The sequence below is a fragment of the Panthera tigris genome, chromosome B2 (genome assembly GCF_018350195.1).
Source record: "Panthera tigris isolate Pti1 chromosome B2, P.tigris_Pti1_mat1.1, whole genome shotgun sequence".
In the NCBI taxonomy this organism is placed as follows: Eukaryota; Metazoa; Chordata; class Mammalia; order Carnivora; family Felidae; genus Panthera; species Panthera tigris.
The window spans coordinates 134,222,904-134,238,441 of NC_056664.1; the positions used below are offsets into that span (position 1 = coordinate 134,222,904).

The 15,538-nt window shown below is 43.2% G+C and overlaps 1 long non-coding RNA gene across 2 annotated transcripts; it reads left to right on the forward strand.

The window, feature by feature from the left end:
• Positions 1 to 205: 205 nt before the first annotated feature.
• LOC122238449 lies at positions 206 to 15,256 on the forward strand. 2 transcript variants are annotated; one of them, XR_006217367.1, is made up of 6 exons: positions 212 to 244; positions 4,387 to 4,583; positions 12,174 to 12,564; positions 12,806 to 13,093; positions 13,528 to 13,597; positions 15,094 to 15,256. It is a non-coding gene; the product is annotated as an uncharacterized LOC122238449 (long non-coding RNA). The 2 variants fall into 2 exon arrangements; XR_006217368.1 differs by lacking the exon at positions 4,387 to 4,583 and having other exon boundaries at positions 206 to 244.
• The last annotated feature ends 282 nt before the right edge of the window (positions 15,257 to 15,538 follow it).

Below are 15,538 nucleotides of genomic sequence, written 5' to 3' on the forward strand. Positions count from 1 at the left end.
TTTTCTTAATCCATTGCTACTTTCCCAGTTCAGTCCAAGGACAAATCCTCTTTTTCTCTCTACCTCCCCCCCCCCCCCCCAAAAGCTGGAACTTTCAGGGAGCATCATAGACATGACAACATAATAATTGCAACAATTGTGACAATATAACAGCCATTTGTTTTAGACCCGACTATGTGCAGGCAACTGGGCTAAGTATTCCACACGGATTCCTCTTCTTCAAACCCCACGTCAATGCTGTCAGGTGGGTGCTGTTTTATTCTTACTTGTAAATCAGGATAATGAAACTTTCTGAGGTTGAATAACTGAGACAAGGGGTTGAGTGCTGGAGCCAGAATTCAAGACGAGACTATGTGAGCTTTTAACTTTTAGGCTACAGAAGCTGTCTCTCTTTTTAAAATTTATTGTTCCTACAGCTAATTGCTCTAAAGCAACGTCCAAATGTTTGCTCCCAAGGGAGACGATGGGCTCGCTGGGTACAGAGCTCCTGTGTTCTTTCAGCCTGGTGGGAAGTTCAACGTGTAGCCCACGTTCAAGTGATTAGGTAGCCCCTCCCCTTCTCGGGATGGTCTCCCACTTTTGCACTGTTCTGCCTGATTCCCTGGAAGCCTTCCAGGTAAAAACGGCTTCCTCAGTAACTGCCGGCCCACCCACTGGCCCCTCTGCCACAGTGAATCCATGGCTGTGTGACCCGTGGTTTCTTAAAGGTGTTTCTGTTGGGATACTCCCAACAGCTTTGACGCATGTTATGACAAATTAGTGGTGAAGAAGACACTTCCTTGGGCTAGATGGAATGGATATTCAAATAAATAAGAGAAAACTGTCAACATAAATGGTGGTTGCTGAGAAGCGGGGAGACTTTGAACAACTGGTTCCTTTATTTCCCTGGCTTTGGACAGACATATCTAATTGTTCCAGAGAAATGAAATTCTACCAGTTTAAAAAGCTTCCTGGAGTAGAAGATCCCAGGAATCGCTTCCCTGTAGCCGGTGTGTATCAGCTGGGTGATTCTTTCTTTTTTTCTCTTCTTTTTTTAAAAATTTTTTAAAAGTTTATTTATTTATTTTAAGACAGAGCTTGTGCATGCATGCACACAAGTGGGAGAGGGATAGAGAGAAAGAGAGACAGAATCCTAAGTAGGCTCCAAACAATCAGCGTAGAGCCCGATGTGGGGTTCAAACTCATGAACCGTGAGATCATAACCTGAGCCAAGATCAAGAGTTGGATGCTTAACTGATTGGGCCACCCAGGCATCCCTGTAACAGCTGGGTGACTCTTTCTTTCTTTCTTTCTTTCTTTCTTTCTTTCTTTCTTTCTTTCTTTCTTTCTTTCTTTCTTTCTTCTTTCTTTCTTTTGTATAATTAACTGTCAAATTGGCTAACATGCAATGTATACAATGTCCTCTTGGTTTTGGGGGTAGATTCCTGTGATTCACCCAATGCTCATCCCAACAAATGCCCTCCTTAATGCCCATCACCCATTTTCTTTTCTCCCCTGCTCCCCCACCCCTAATCAACCCTCAGTTTCTTCTCTGTATTTAAGAGTCTCTTATGGTTTAAAAAAAAAAGAGTCTCTTATAGTTTGCCTTTCTCTCTGTTGGAAAATATTTTTTCCCTTCCTTCCCCCATGGTCTTCTGTTAAGTCTCTCAAGTTCCACATATGAGTGAAAACCTGTGATATCTGTCTTTCTCTGACTGACTAATTTCACTTAGCATAATACCCTCCAGTTCCATCCACGTTGTTGCAAATGGCAGGGTTTCATTCTTTCTTATTACCAAGTAGTATTCCATTGTATATGTAAATCACATCTACTTTATCCATTCATCAGTTGATGGACATTTGGTCTCTTTCCATAATTTGGCTATTGTTGAAAGTGCTGCTATAAACATTGGGGTACATGTGCCCCTATGAATCAGCACTCCGGTATCCTTTGGGTAAATTCCTAGTAGTGCTATTGCTGGGTCGTAAGGTAGCTCTATTTTTAATTTTTTGAGGAGTCTCCACACTGTTTTCCGGAGTGGCTGCACCAGTTTGCATTCCCACCAACAGTGCAAGAGGGTTCCCATTTCTCCACATCCTCACCAGCATCTGTTGTTTCCTGAGTTATTAATTTTAGCCACTCTGACTGGTGTGAGGTGGTATCTCAGTGTGGTTTTGATTTGTATTTCCTTGATGATGAGTGACGTTGAGCATCTTTTCATGTATCTGTTGGCCATCTGGATGTCTTCTTTGGAAAAGTGTCTGTTCACGTCTTTTGCCCATTTCTTCACTGGATTATTTAGTTTTTTGGGTGTTGAGTTTGGTAAGTTCTTTATAGATTTTGGAGACTAACCCTTTATCCGACATGTCATTTGCAAATATCTTCTCCCATTCTGTCGGTTGCCTTTTAGTTTCATTGATTGTTTCCTTTGCAGTGCAGAAGCTTTTTATCTTGATGAGGTACCGGGTGATTATTTCTAATAACAAATTGAATCCCCCCATCTGAAAACCCTGAATTCATTAATAATGATTTTTCCTTAAGTAGAAATGGACAAAGGATTGCCCACTTGATAGAGGGGGTCACGGCTGTTCCACTTGATTGTCTCAGGAACAGGGGCTGTGATGGAAGAAAGGGCTCGCGGAAGGGAGTGGGGAGTGGGGAGCTCCAAGCGCAAGCTCAGAAGTGGAGGGCCATGTCCCAGAGATCAGGAACCATGGCCATAAGAACATCTGGAATCTCTATGTATGTTCTGTGTTTGCTTAGCTAGTGCTTCCTGGGCAACAACAACAAAAAACGATGAGGGGGAGGTGGTGTGGTGATAGTTGAATCTTAGGGAACTGGGGAGAGAACAGCCCTGAGGCCAGGTGAGAAGAGCAGCCTGACTCTATGTCACCTAAACTAACAAAAGATAACAGCATGGGGAGTAACATGGGGTCTCTGATATTCAATGGTGGGAAGACCAGATTAGAGTTGATGTGAATCCTACCATGGTCTTCAACATACTTGTAAACTCTTAGTGAAGTTCATGGCATCTTGACATACCCTGGTACAATCACATCTCCTTCCTGAATTGTGGCCCTTGCATTCCTCGTATTTTTATCCATTCTAGTCAAAGATTGCTATTTTATATGGAACTAAGGCAGGGAGAAAAGGAAACAGATTTCTTGGAACAGGTGGACTTTAAAGGTGAAGCTCTGAGAACAGAGGCTTCTTTAGTTTAGAAGGAAGGCAACCACAAATAAAGAAGCAAAACAAACAAAGAAAGGAAGAAACAGTAAAGAGAGAACACAGACACATCATTTCAGTGTCATGTGTCTTATCATATGCAATGACTTTACAGTCTCCCATTTATTCAGTATTTATTAAATACTCCTCCATGCCTAGGAAGGAACTAACTGCACTGTTTCCTCTGGATGAAGCATATAGGAATTAGACTCGGAGAAGCTGGGTCCAGTAGGGGAGTTAAATTACCTAACAGAGGCAGGTGGTGAGAAGTAGGAGACGGAGGTTCAGAGCCAGTGCCATGGGACTCAGAGAAGGGGATCCGTCTCAGCTGGGGCAGTATGGGGAAGGCTTGGGGAGAAGGAGGCCTGAGAACTAGGTCTTGAAGAATTGCAAGTGGGATTTGGCCACGTCAACCTGGTGGGACGTCTTTGGCGGGGAGAACATCAAGGACCAAGGCACAGAATGAGATAGCGCAGGGCTCAATAAGAGAAGAAAGCCTGGGCCAAAGGAGGCCTGATATGGACTGGGAGAAAGTTATTTGGAATGAAGTTCCAATCCAAGATCTGGAGGTTTTTGAATTCCATTTTGGTCAATGGGGAGACACTGGAAGCTTTCAGCTTGTCCATAGATGGCTGGAAGAAGTGGTGTGCAGGCTGTGGATAATGCTCTGGAGTTAGGGGGACTGCAGAAGTCTACCTTCCCCTGCTTACTGCGAATGATGATGTTATCAATGTAATTGATTGTAGGCTGCTTCAGGCTGCAGTGGCCCCTGCTGAGAAAAGAACTCTGCATGAGAAAGAAGTTACAAAGGTCAGAGACATTGTGAGGCAACTCGGTATGATGCTGAATGATGGATTCTTCTGACCCCATCACTGCTTCTCAGTGGTGGTTTCCTCTGGACCCTGCTTCACTCTTAGTATTTGGAAGCCGAACAACCCTCTTTTTGTGAAGAGTTTACACGTTAAGCACGAGGGAATTGCCTGGTAGGGCATAGACTTTAAACACACACAAATAGTCACTGTTCTTGCTATGGCAGCTTTGTCTCCCCAGTCACACCGACCTTCCACACTGGAATTCTGAAGAACTAGATGAAGTGATTCTGAGCAAATTTGTGGAAAAATATGACCCAGATGGTCATGACCAAATCAATTGTGTTCCTAAGTGTCGGTTTTTTCCCACAGGGTGAGCAATCTTATAGTACGATCAAGTGCTATCTGGAAGTTGAATATTAGTGTGCTTCAGTGCCATCATCCGTAGTCATTCTGAGGAGGGATGAGGGATGAATAACATGCATTTAAAACTGTGCTCAGTCAGACTGGGTCCCTGGTTGGTCACCAGCTGAGCTCCCACTTGGCAACCAGCTCCAACTCCTCATGTGGTAAGATAAGATGACTTTATCACTTTAAAAACACTTTTTTTAAAACGTTTATTTATTTTTGAGACAGAGAGAGACAGAGCATGAACGGGGGAGGGGCAGAGAGAGGGGGAGACATAGAATCGGAAGCAGGCTCCAGGCTCTGAGCCGTCAGCCCAGAGCCTGACGTGGGGCTCGAACTCACGGACCGCGAGATCGTGACCTGAGCTGAAGTCGGACGCTCAACCGACTGAGCCACCCAGGCGCCCCTAAAAACACTTTTAAAAGTGTTGTTATGTTATCTAGAATTCCTCACAGAAATTTCCAGAAGTCTGGTGCAGAAGTCCAGCATCTATGCATCATAAGGAAAAGATACAGTTCATCATCTTTTAAGAACTCTCTAGCTATTTAGAACTGATCATTTATGAGCCCACCCCACGTAAGGGAGCCTCTCTCTTATTATCCCCTAATCTCATTTTCCTTTCATTTTCTGAAATTATCCTGTTTATTTGTTTGCCTCTTGATTATCTGTCCCTTCATGAGAATGTCAGCCTCCAGTGAGCAGAAACCTTGTCCACCTGGCTCACTGCTGCGTTCATGCCTGGGATAGTGGGGGACCTACGATTTACCTCCTTCTATTTCTTGGGTTAGGCTTTGTGCATGCCCCTCCTTGAGGTCTGACCTCCAGATATGAGCACTCTTTATCATCCCTCTTTTCCCTTCATCTTATGTTGAGCCTTACATAACATAAAAGGCGGAATGGGACCTGCTTAAATAGGTGGCTCCTTAAGGTTGTTAATAGATAAGAGCACTTGCTGGCTCATTGACACCCTTTGACATTGGTTTATACTGTAGTTACATAGAAGTCTCAGTCTCTAAAGAAGGATTAATCAATGTATACTGAAAAATGTTTCATCTCGTTTTCTAAATTTATTATTCTTTGCAATGATGTTGGAATGGGAAGGCAGGTAGGCGATGACGCCACTCTTTAGCCAAAGACCCCCAGGAACTCACCTGTGGTTGAACAGGTTGGGTTTGTTACTCATTGGTGGGGAGGACACATGCCATGGAAATCTTGAGGCGTCTCAGTAAGAGAGCGTGAGAAAGGAAGGATAGCATTTGGTCTTGCATTCAGTGCTTTTTGGGAGGGTTTGATGAAGAGTAGCTTTGCTCTGCATTGGATGTTGTCACTAAATGGGGAAAATTCTGGTTTTTTTTTTTTTTATTTAAGTTTTTAGTTTTGAGAGAGAGAGAGAGGGAGGGGCAGGGAGAGAGGGGGACAGAGTTTCTGAAGCAGGCTCTGTGCTGACAACAGCCCGATGTGGGGCTCAAACTCAAGGACCAGGAGATCATGACCTAAGCTGAAGTCAGATGCTCAACCGACTGGGCCATCCAGGTGCCCCTGTGGTTGGGTATCTTAGTAATTTTTATGGAGGAGGCAAAAAGAACAGAGGAGGCTGGAGCTGTGACTGGTAAGGAAGTGGCAGTCATTCATATTACCAGGGACAGGACGATGGGGGTCATTTTTTTTTAAGCAACGTTCTTATTTTTGTCTGTGTTCAGATGACTATGAGGTGTTTTAGGTTTCGACTTGATCCATTTCGGTCGCACAATGGCTTTGTCTGGTATTGATGTTCTGTGGAATTGCTTATGTTCAACCGAAGAACATCGGGGTCTAGCTGTGCATGTCAGGCCAGCTCCTGAAGGTCAAGAGCTTCTCTGTTTCTCACCGACAAATCCCAGAGAGCTGAGGGGAGGCTTCGGCCATGATTTGGGTGAACCACAGGAGCCAGGTGAATGATATTTGAGCAGCACATGGAAAAGTCTCACCTCAAACCACCTAAAGTGTAGGCTCCATCTTTAACACATAAATAATCTTTTATGGAGGTGAAATTTGCATTTAACAATTTAGTTGCTACTACCTGTATGGGAACATGGAATAATTTTTCTCTAATTTTGTACAAATAAACAGGTTTACTTAAATGTTGACAAGAGCGTTGCTTTTTTTTTTTTGTTTTTTTAATGTTAATTTATGTTTGAGAGAGAGAGAGAGAGAGAGAGCAAGCAGGGGAAGGGTAGAGAGAAAGGGAGAGAAAGAATCCCATGCACACTCTATGGTGTCAGTGCAGAGCCTGACATGGGGCTTGAGCCCATGAACTGTGAGATCATGACCTGAGCTGAAATCAAGAGTTGGATGCGTAACCGACTGAATCATCCAGGCGCCCCCAAGAGTGTCGCCTTCTTAAATTCTCTGTTCCTTCCAACCCTGTCGACATTTTCATGCTGCATCAAGAGGGATTTCTTTTCTTGGGATCCAAACACCAGAGATCTACTAGGTGATAGTTATATACACGGGCTGGAGAACTGGGGCTCCACAGGTTTGAGATGGGACACAGTTGCATGCCTTTAAGGAAAATTGCTTCCTGTTAAAACCTGGTAGAGGAAGCAGGAGTGTCCTAACAGAGGCAGGAGCATTGCTATTTAAACTCAGACTTTGAAGTCAGGCAGAGCTGGATTTGAATCATCCCAGGCCTCCCATTTACGTGCTGTGTGACCTTGGGCAGGTTACCCAGTCTCTGTCCATCTGTTACGTCCACTGTAAAGCAGTGATAAATATGCCCATAAGTTTGTTGAGAGGAGTAAACCAACAATGACAATGGAAACATGTTCCTTGCATGTAATAGATGTGTAATATGTGGTAGCTTTATGTACAGTGACAACCTTAAAAATAAAACAGCCAGTTCGTTTGCCAGCAAAATGCATTTATTCAGGATTAACAGAGGAATTGCAAATCAGGACAAGCAAACTATGGTAACCCACAGGCAAGTCTGGAGAACAAAGGAGAGGGGGTTGCTTTTCTAGATAGTCGGGAGGGGCTGTTTGGAAGGAAAGTCCATTGGAGGAGAGCAGGAGCTTGGGGGTTGTGGCGACTTCTCATTGGCTGGGTTGTTGTTGGGTCAGGAGAAACTCTTCTTTCTTCCAGCTGGAAAATGTAAGGTAGGCTTCTTCTGCTGGGGTCCGGGCAAGTGGCAGTGCTGGAAAGTTCCGCCTTCAGGGCTTGCCCACTCCACTTAAAATGAGGTGGTTTTTTTTTTTTTTTTTTATTCATATTCACCATAGCTACCAGATAATTGCTACCCACCAATCATTTGGATTCAGGTGACTAAGGACTAGTTCTGGCTGGTCATGAGTGAATTGTGCCATTTTGAATGAGTCTCTCCATCTTTGTAAGCCTTAATTTGTTTATAAAAGCAGAAGGATAATGCCCAACTCTTTGCACTGCCCAGAGTTTTGGTGAGGATGGGACAGGGCAATAAAAGCCCAAGCATATTTATGTGATGGCACTACAGGCAAGGCATGGTGCAAAGGCACGTGGCATCACGCAGTGTGAGACGCTGTTAATGAAACTTAGAAATTGATCATCTTCTCGCTCCTAAAAAGTTGCCTTTAAGGCGAATTTCCTTAGAGCATATTCTTTGTGTTTTTTAATTTGGGGGGCATTTAATATACAGAAGTACAACATTTTACACGTGTTTATCTCCATGTAGCCACTACCCAGGTTAGGATCGATGTGTCCAGCGCTTGGAAGGGTTCGTCATGCCCCTTCCAAGCCAACACCCCTTCCCTGCAGAGGTTGCCATTTCCGTCACCACTGATTTGTTTTTGCCTATATTGTAACTTCACATGAATAGAATTGTACACGGGGTTCTCATTTGTGTCTGGCTTAATTTGTTTTCATAATGATTATGAGAGTTATTCTGGCTGTGTGTGCCGGGAGTTTGTTCGTTTTTTGTTTTGTTTTGTTTTTAATGGAGTAAGGAGTATTCCTTTGTTTACCAGGATTCGGCAGCCTATAGTAGCCATTCTACTGGTGATGGACATTTGGGCTATTTCTGGTTTTCAGCTATTGTAAGTAAGTCTGCTATGAACCTTTTCATCTTTATATTTATTTATTTAAAGTTTATTACTGAGAACAAACTGAGGGTTGATGGGGGGTGGGAGGGAGGGGAGGGTGGGTGATGGGTATTGAGGAGGGCACCTTTTGGGATGAGCACTGGGTGTTGTATGGAAACCAATTTGACAATAAATTTCATATATTAAAAAAAAAGTTTATTTATTTTGAGAGAGAAAGAGAGTGCAAGCAGGGGAGGGGCAGAGAGAGAGGGGGAAGAGACAGAGAATCTTAAGCAGGCTCTGCGGTGTCAGCACAGAGGCTGATGTTGGGCTCGATCTCACAAACTGTGAGACTGTGACCTGAGCCAAAACCAAGAGTGGATGCTCAACCGACTGAGCCACCCAGGTGCTCCTCTTATCCTTTAATATTGGTTTCTATGATATAATTTCAGATGTTTCCTGAGAGGCATTTTGACCTTGACAAGTAATAAGAAACATAAAACATTCAAGTGAAGGCTTCCACAGGACGACAATTTCTTTTTTTTTTAATTTAAAAGAATTTTTAAAAATTAAAAAATTTTTTTATTTTTTAATTTACATCCAAGTTAGCATCCAAGCTAGTGCAATAATGATTTCAGGAGTAGATTCCAGTGATTCATCCCCTATGTATAACACCCAGTGCTCATCCCAACAAGTGTCTCCCTCAACGCCCCTTCCCCATTTAGCCCATCCCCCCCACCCACAACCCCTCCAGCAACCCTCAGTTTGTTCTTTAATTTTAAGAGTCTCTTCTGTTTTGTCCCCCTCCCTGTTTTTATATATTTTTTGCTTCCCTTCCCTTATGTTCATCTGTTTTGTATCTTAAATTCCACATATGAGTGAAGTCATATGATATTTGTCTTTCTCTGACTAATTTGGCTTAGCATAATACCCTCTAGTTTTATCCACGTTGTTGCAAATGGCAAGATTTCATTCTTTTTGATTGCCAAGAAATACTCTATTGTATATATATACACCATATGTTCTTTATCCATTCATCTGTCAATGGACATTTGGGCTCTTTCCATACTTTGGCTATTGTCGATACTGCTGCTATAAACATGGGGGTGCATGTGCCCCTTCGAAACAGCACACCTGTATCCCTTGGATAAATTCCTGGTAGTGCAATTGCTGGGTTGTAGGGTAGTTCTATTTTTAATTTTTCGAGGAACCTCCATACTCTTTTCCAGAGTGGCTGTACCAGTTTGCGTTCCCACCAGCAGTGCAAAAGAGATCCTCTTTCTCCACACCCTCGCCAACATCTGTTGTTGCCTGGATTATTAATTTTAGCCATTCTGACTGGTGTGAGATAGTATCTTGTGGTGGTTTTGATTTGTATTTCCCTGATGATGAGTGGTGTTGAGCATCTTTTCATGTGTCTCTTAGCCATCTGGATGTCTTCTTTGGAAGTGTCTATTCATGTCTTTTGCCCATTTCTTCACTGGATTACTTGTTTTTTGGGTGTTGAGTTTGATAAGTTGTTTATAGATTTTGGATACTAACCCTTTATGTGATATGAGAACAACGACAGTTTCAAACGCTATCATTCTTGTAAGTAAATCACAACATCATAAAGCCAGCCTCTGGCATTTTTTTTTTCCCTTTGGCACACAAGCAGAATAGTCCCCAGGAACATTTTTCATACTGCAGATTGGGAACCACCAGTGTGTTGTAAAGTAAGAAAAAATTTTTGTGAGGAAATAGAACCTAAGAGGAACACTCGAATTTTTTCAGCTCGGTAAGGGCAAGAATTGTTATCTGCAGACTTCTGTTCCAATGATACATGCCAAGTGTTTTCTGGGTTATAACTGTAAAGAGAAAATTGTCCCGGGCCCTGAGTGATGGAATCTTCTTTCTGGGAAGAAACTAACATTCCTGCTAAAGCATTGAAGATTTTCTGAAGTTAATGGGATTAAGTCTTGCTCAAGGAAATAGGTTACCTACTCACCCAACTGACTGTCAGTATCAGTTAAGAATCTAGTGACCTTTATCCAAATATAGTAAAACCCTGGACTGTGAGTAACTTGTTCTGCAAGTGTTCTGCTAGATTAACAAACATTTCTAATAAATTTTAACTTGATAAACGAGCCATGTCTTGCAATACAAGGAGTACATGATGTCAAATGTCACATGACAACAACTGAGCCAATGGTTCTTGAAATTCACTTTGATATACAAGTGCTTTGGATTACAAGCATGTTTCTGGAACAAATTATGCTTGCAAATCAAGGTTTTCCTGTCTTTCTTTCTTTCTTTCTTTCTTTCTTTCTTTTACTTGTTAGTCTAACAATAGCTACTTTGTTTTTCCATAAAACAGCTCCACCACAAATAAATCTTTGAATGGTTTACTACAGGCCTTTTGTTATTTGAACAGCAAGATTGTAAACATAACTCTGAGATGTGTTCATAATTAGGTCGATAAAAAGTTTCCTTAATTAACACTATGTAAAATATTTTTCTTTCTGTGGGTCAAGATAAGAAAAGTCTGAAAGTCACTGATTCCAGGGGACAGGACAGTGGCAGGCCGGTGGAAAAGAACACATGGAAATTGGTAGTTTCCCAGGGTGGGACCCTAGATCTCCGCAGTGGATTACAGAGGCTCTCATCCCCAGACAATACCTTCGAGACCAGGTGCGGGCTCACCAAGGGATCCCGGCAAACAGGATCTGCATCAGGACATCACTCTGGGCTGACTCCCGCCTCTGTGTGAGTGAGCTGAGTAGCCTCAGGCCAGGTTGACTGATGTGGCCAACAGGTGGAGGGTGAGTCTGAAGGGCGGAGTGCAAGAAGCTGGAGTCTACAACAACCCTGGGAATAATCATCTTATGGGTCTTATATCTTCTTGGAATTCCTGACCATGGAAAGCAACATCTTGTGGCCTCACAAGATGATAAAACCCACAAACACATGAGGTTGCCCGTCAACGATTGTTGCCCTTACCAAGCTGAAAGGACATATCCTAGTACATAGTATGCGATAACATCTGTAGAATGAATGAATGTGAACTTTCTGTCACCAATGGGTCCTGATGTGCCTCCCTCTGCTCAGAAGTCTTTTTTCTACTTTCTTGGACAGGTCAGGGCCTAGCCCAGGGCTGGTTGATGATTGCTCCTCCTGGTTCCTGGGTTTCTAACTCATCTGTTTCTTTCCCAAAGGGCCAGGGGCTAGAGCTTGACTGGTGGGCTTCTGGCCAGGGCCCTCAAAGTAAACGATTACCTGCATCCTATTTCCAGGGACTTGGCGCAAGCTGTTGGCTCTCAGTATGACCAGTCAGAGGAAAGAGGAAATTAACAGAGAAAGAAAAATAGAGCATAGATAATTATAGTAAACATGACAGCAAGGGAAGGAAAAGGAGGGTATATTTACTGTATCATTGAACAGTGAATGGAATATTAGATGAGCAAATCCCTGAAAACGATTAAAGATATCTTAATATTTTATAAAGGGGGGTCATTGGGCAATATGTACATTCTGAAATCACGAATTTTAGAACATGAAATAAATCATGTTTGCGTATCTCTGTTTGTTACTCTGCTGGAAATGATTTGATCTGCTTCGTATGAGTTAGTACTATGGATTCCAAAAAGTATGTTTTCTTCTTTCTTTTCCTCACATAGTTGAATATTTAAAAGCAGGTTGACGGTTTTATTTCTTTACTTGTTTGTTTCCATTGTGTCTTAGCCTGGGTTCTGCAGAAGACAAGCTCATTGAAGATTTTGCTGGGGAGTGTGAGCTCCAGGAAAGAAGGAATGTTGTGTAACTGAGTTGCCTGCAGCAATTATCTGCAATCACTGATTCCGGGTGGCAGGATCATGCCGGACCCCCTGAGGAGCCATATGCAATGAATCTGAAGACTGGTCATCGGGGGAAGAAAGTGGAAGGATTGCCTGCCAAGTTCTGTTCCCTGTAGGCCATAGGTTTGCCTGTAAGATGTTCACTCTCACATCTTCCAGGCTGGAGATTTGTGGGCACCAAGTGGGTTCCCGAGGCATCCCACTCTGTGTCCACAGAGAGGCGCTGGTGCGGGCAGTGAAGAGCCTTGAGGTATAAGTGGGAATGACAGGAGCTGTTGGTGAGTGCCCAGTGAAGGCTGAAAGAAAAGATAAGTGAAGTTGAGGGGGGCCAAAGTCGTAAATAAGAGATGTCCCATACAAGTGGTTAAGCAGTAACACCACACAGGTTATTCCCTGGGACAGTGTTTTGGTCAGAAAGATGGAGAATGAAAATATTTAGACATTGACTTCAGCCTTGAATTTTGTTTCTTCTTAGTAGTAATCTTAGTACAGTAAAGTCTTCTTAATATATTTGCCCAGAGCTGAAAGAAAACAGCACAAAGTTCCAGTTGAAGATCTATCAACACACCTCACTTCTGAACGCCATTGCATGGTGGTTCCTCGCACGGCACCTATTCTCTCTGAGATCCTATCCACAGCCTGGATGTCTGTATGATTCCCATCTCGAAATTACCATGTCAGCTTCTCTTCTGAACCGAGGGTCCATTTACTTTATTACCTTTAAGAATCTTCCCATAGGAACCTGCAATATAACTTGCAATATAACCCGCGATGGAAATCAACACTGAAATCTTGCCCTCTTGCCTGGTTAGTCTATATGACTAGAGTGCATAGGGCCAGGGCTGGGAGGGAGTCATCTCTGATGCTTTTCTTTCCTCTGTCCTTCACTCCCTTCCCGCAGTCAATCAGTTGTGAAGTTCCAAGTCCACCCCTTCCTATCTGCAGCTCTGCCCTCTCTTTTCTCTTCCCTGGTCTGCCGTCTTTTTTCTCTTCTCTGAAGTGACTTCTTTTGTTCATCTCCTCTGGCCTGGGTTACAGCCACAAATGGCCTCCTGACTGTCTCTCTCCTTTCAGTCTCTTCTGCCAATCCTCTGGGGGAACATCACTGACTGCCCAGAGACCAAGGGGGACAGGAGAAGTCACATGGTCTGCTGATTCTCAACCAACAGAAAAGCAGGTGTCTAGATGGGATCTGAGGGTTTATAACAAGTACCAAATTTGGCTCTTGCTTGTTCTCCAAGTCTAGCAGCAGTTGTGATGTGATTCCCTCTCCTTTCTGCCATGACTTCTTCACCTGTAACCTTCTGGGAGGTGAGTTCTTGGACATTCAGTACTGCTCTTCGTCCCCCATAAGCAAGTGTTTACGACGTGCTACAGCGTGACTGTGTGTATTTAGTGGTGCCTGGAGATCTGGGGGTGATGTTGGACCTACAACACAGAACATTTCTCCACAAATACCACAGGAAGGCACACCCAAGGAGCCAGTGTCCAGCAGGACCTTCCTGGCTCTTCGCCCAGCTTTGATTTCCTGTCCCACTTGCTGGTTAGGGGAAAAAAAGATGATTTTGGTTAAACTTCTGGGGTCAGGGGTAATTTAACTGAGTGACTATTGGAAAGCACAGTATAACATGTAAACTATCGCCCAATGTCGCAGTAATACGGATTTCCTGTGGGCCAGCTATGTTCAGTCTTGAGTGGAGGCATTGAGAGACATAAAATGTGGAAGGTATATTCCCCTAAAATGCAGGGGGCAACCTATATATGTGGACCAAGTACAAGGTCAGAGAACGTAGGGCTGAGATGTAGGGGCAGAGATAGAGGCTGTTGGAGGAGATTTTGCAGCGTCTTTAAGAGCCAGTCATGGAACAACATCTGCAAAAGAACCACCTTGGCCTTAGACCGTGTTTTAGAATTGTAGCTCACAACATATCCAGTGCATTTGCCTCGTTTTCATAAAGTAGGATGGTGAGGGAGCATCTTATCTGCCTGGAGTTTCAACCGAAGGTTCACAAGGCACCTTTTCTGGTCATTCTAGTTACTGGCTATTTTTCTGTGATTCTGAAACATGGGAAGGAAGGGAGAGACATTCCGTCAGCTGTCTGTTTTTTTGCTTACTTTGCATGATTGAATTTTAAACTGTGCTTTCAAATGTTGGCAGCTTGTAGACTGAGACACTGCAAATCCCTGACAGAGATTCCAATCATGGGTTGATGAAAGCCGTAAGGAAATAAACATGGATGCGTTGCCTTCCATCAGTGTTTACTGTGTGACCTGGAGATTAATTTTCTTTTAATTAGAATCATCAGTGTGGCCTCAATTTCTTTAATGAATGCCAGGTTAAATCCATTACTTATTTCCCAGCTGTGAATGAGTTCCATTCTTTATTAACATTTGCATATTCCAGAGGTCAGATTTTTCTTTCTTTACCTAACAGGAATTTTCCCTTTTGTTTCATGGTTAGGGTACGTAACTTGTTGCCTCTGTCAAAAACTGAACAGAAGTAACATTTATGATCACTGCTCCTTGGGTTGAATGCACTCATTTGGCTTAGGGCAAAACTTCTCAACACCTGACAAAAATGTTTATTCTTAAAACAAACGTTAGATGATTGCTTCAGTTAGGTCAAACTCAGCGCCTGTGTTATGGGCTGAATTGTGCCTCCCACCCTGACCATTCATATATTGAAGCTCGAACGCCCTATTCCTCAGACTATGACTGTGTTTGGAGATAGAGCCTTTAAAAAGCTGATTAGGTGAAAATGAAGCTGGTGGGTGAGTTTTAATCCAACCTGACTGGTGTTCTTGTAGGAAGAGAAAACTTGGACACACACAGAGACACCAGGGATGGGCACGGAGGAAAGACCAAGCGAGGACACGGAAAGAAGGAGGCCATTTGTAAGCTGAGGAGAGAGGTCTCAGGGGAAAACAGAGCTACCAGCACCTTGACCTTTGGCTTCGAGCCTCTACAACAGTGAGAAAATAAATTTCCATTGTTTAAACCATCCAGTCTTTGGCGTTTTCTTACAACAGCCCTAGTGGACTAATAGAACATCCAAAATCAAGTTTATTATTTCCTTGTTCAAACCCATGTTCGTTTGTTCTGTGGCAAAGGCATTGACTGCTCACTGAATATCTATATAATTTCCCCTGAAAGCCCTGTGGACCCGTAGTTAGATGGCGCCATGCGGTAGTTCTGGTCTGTGGGTGACACCAATCTTATCCCCTGTCATAGTGACCAAGGAGGCTACTATTT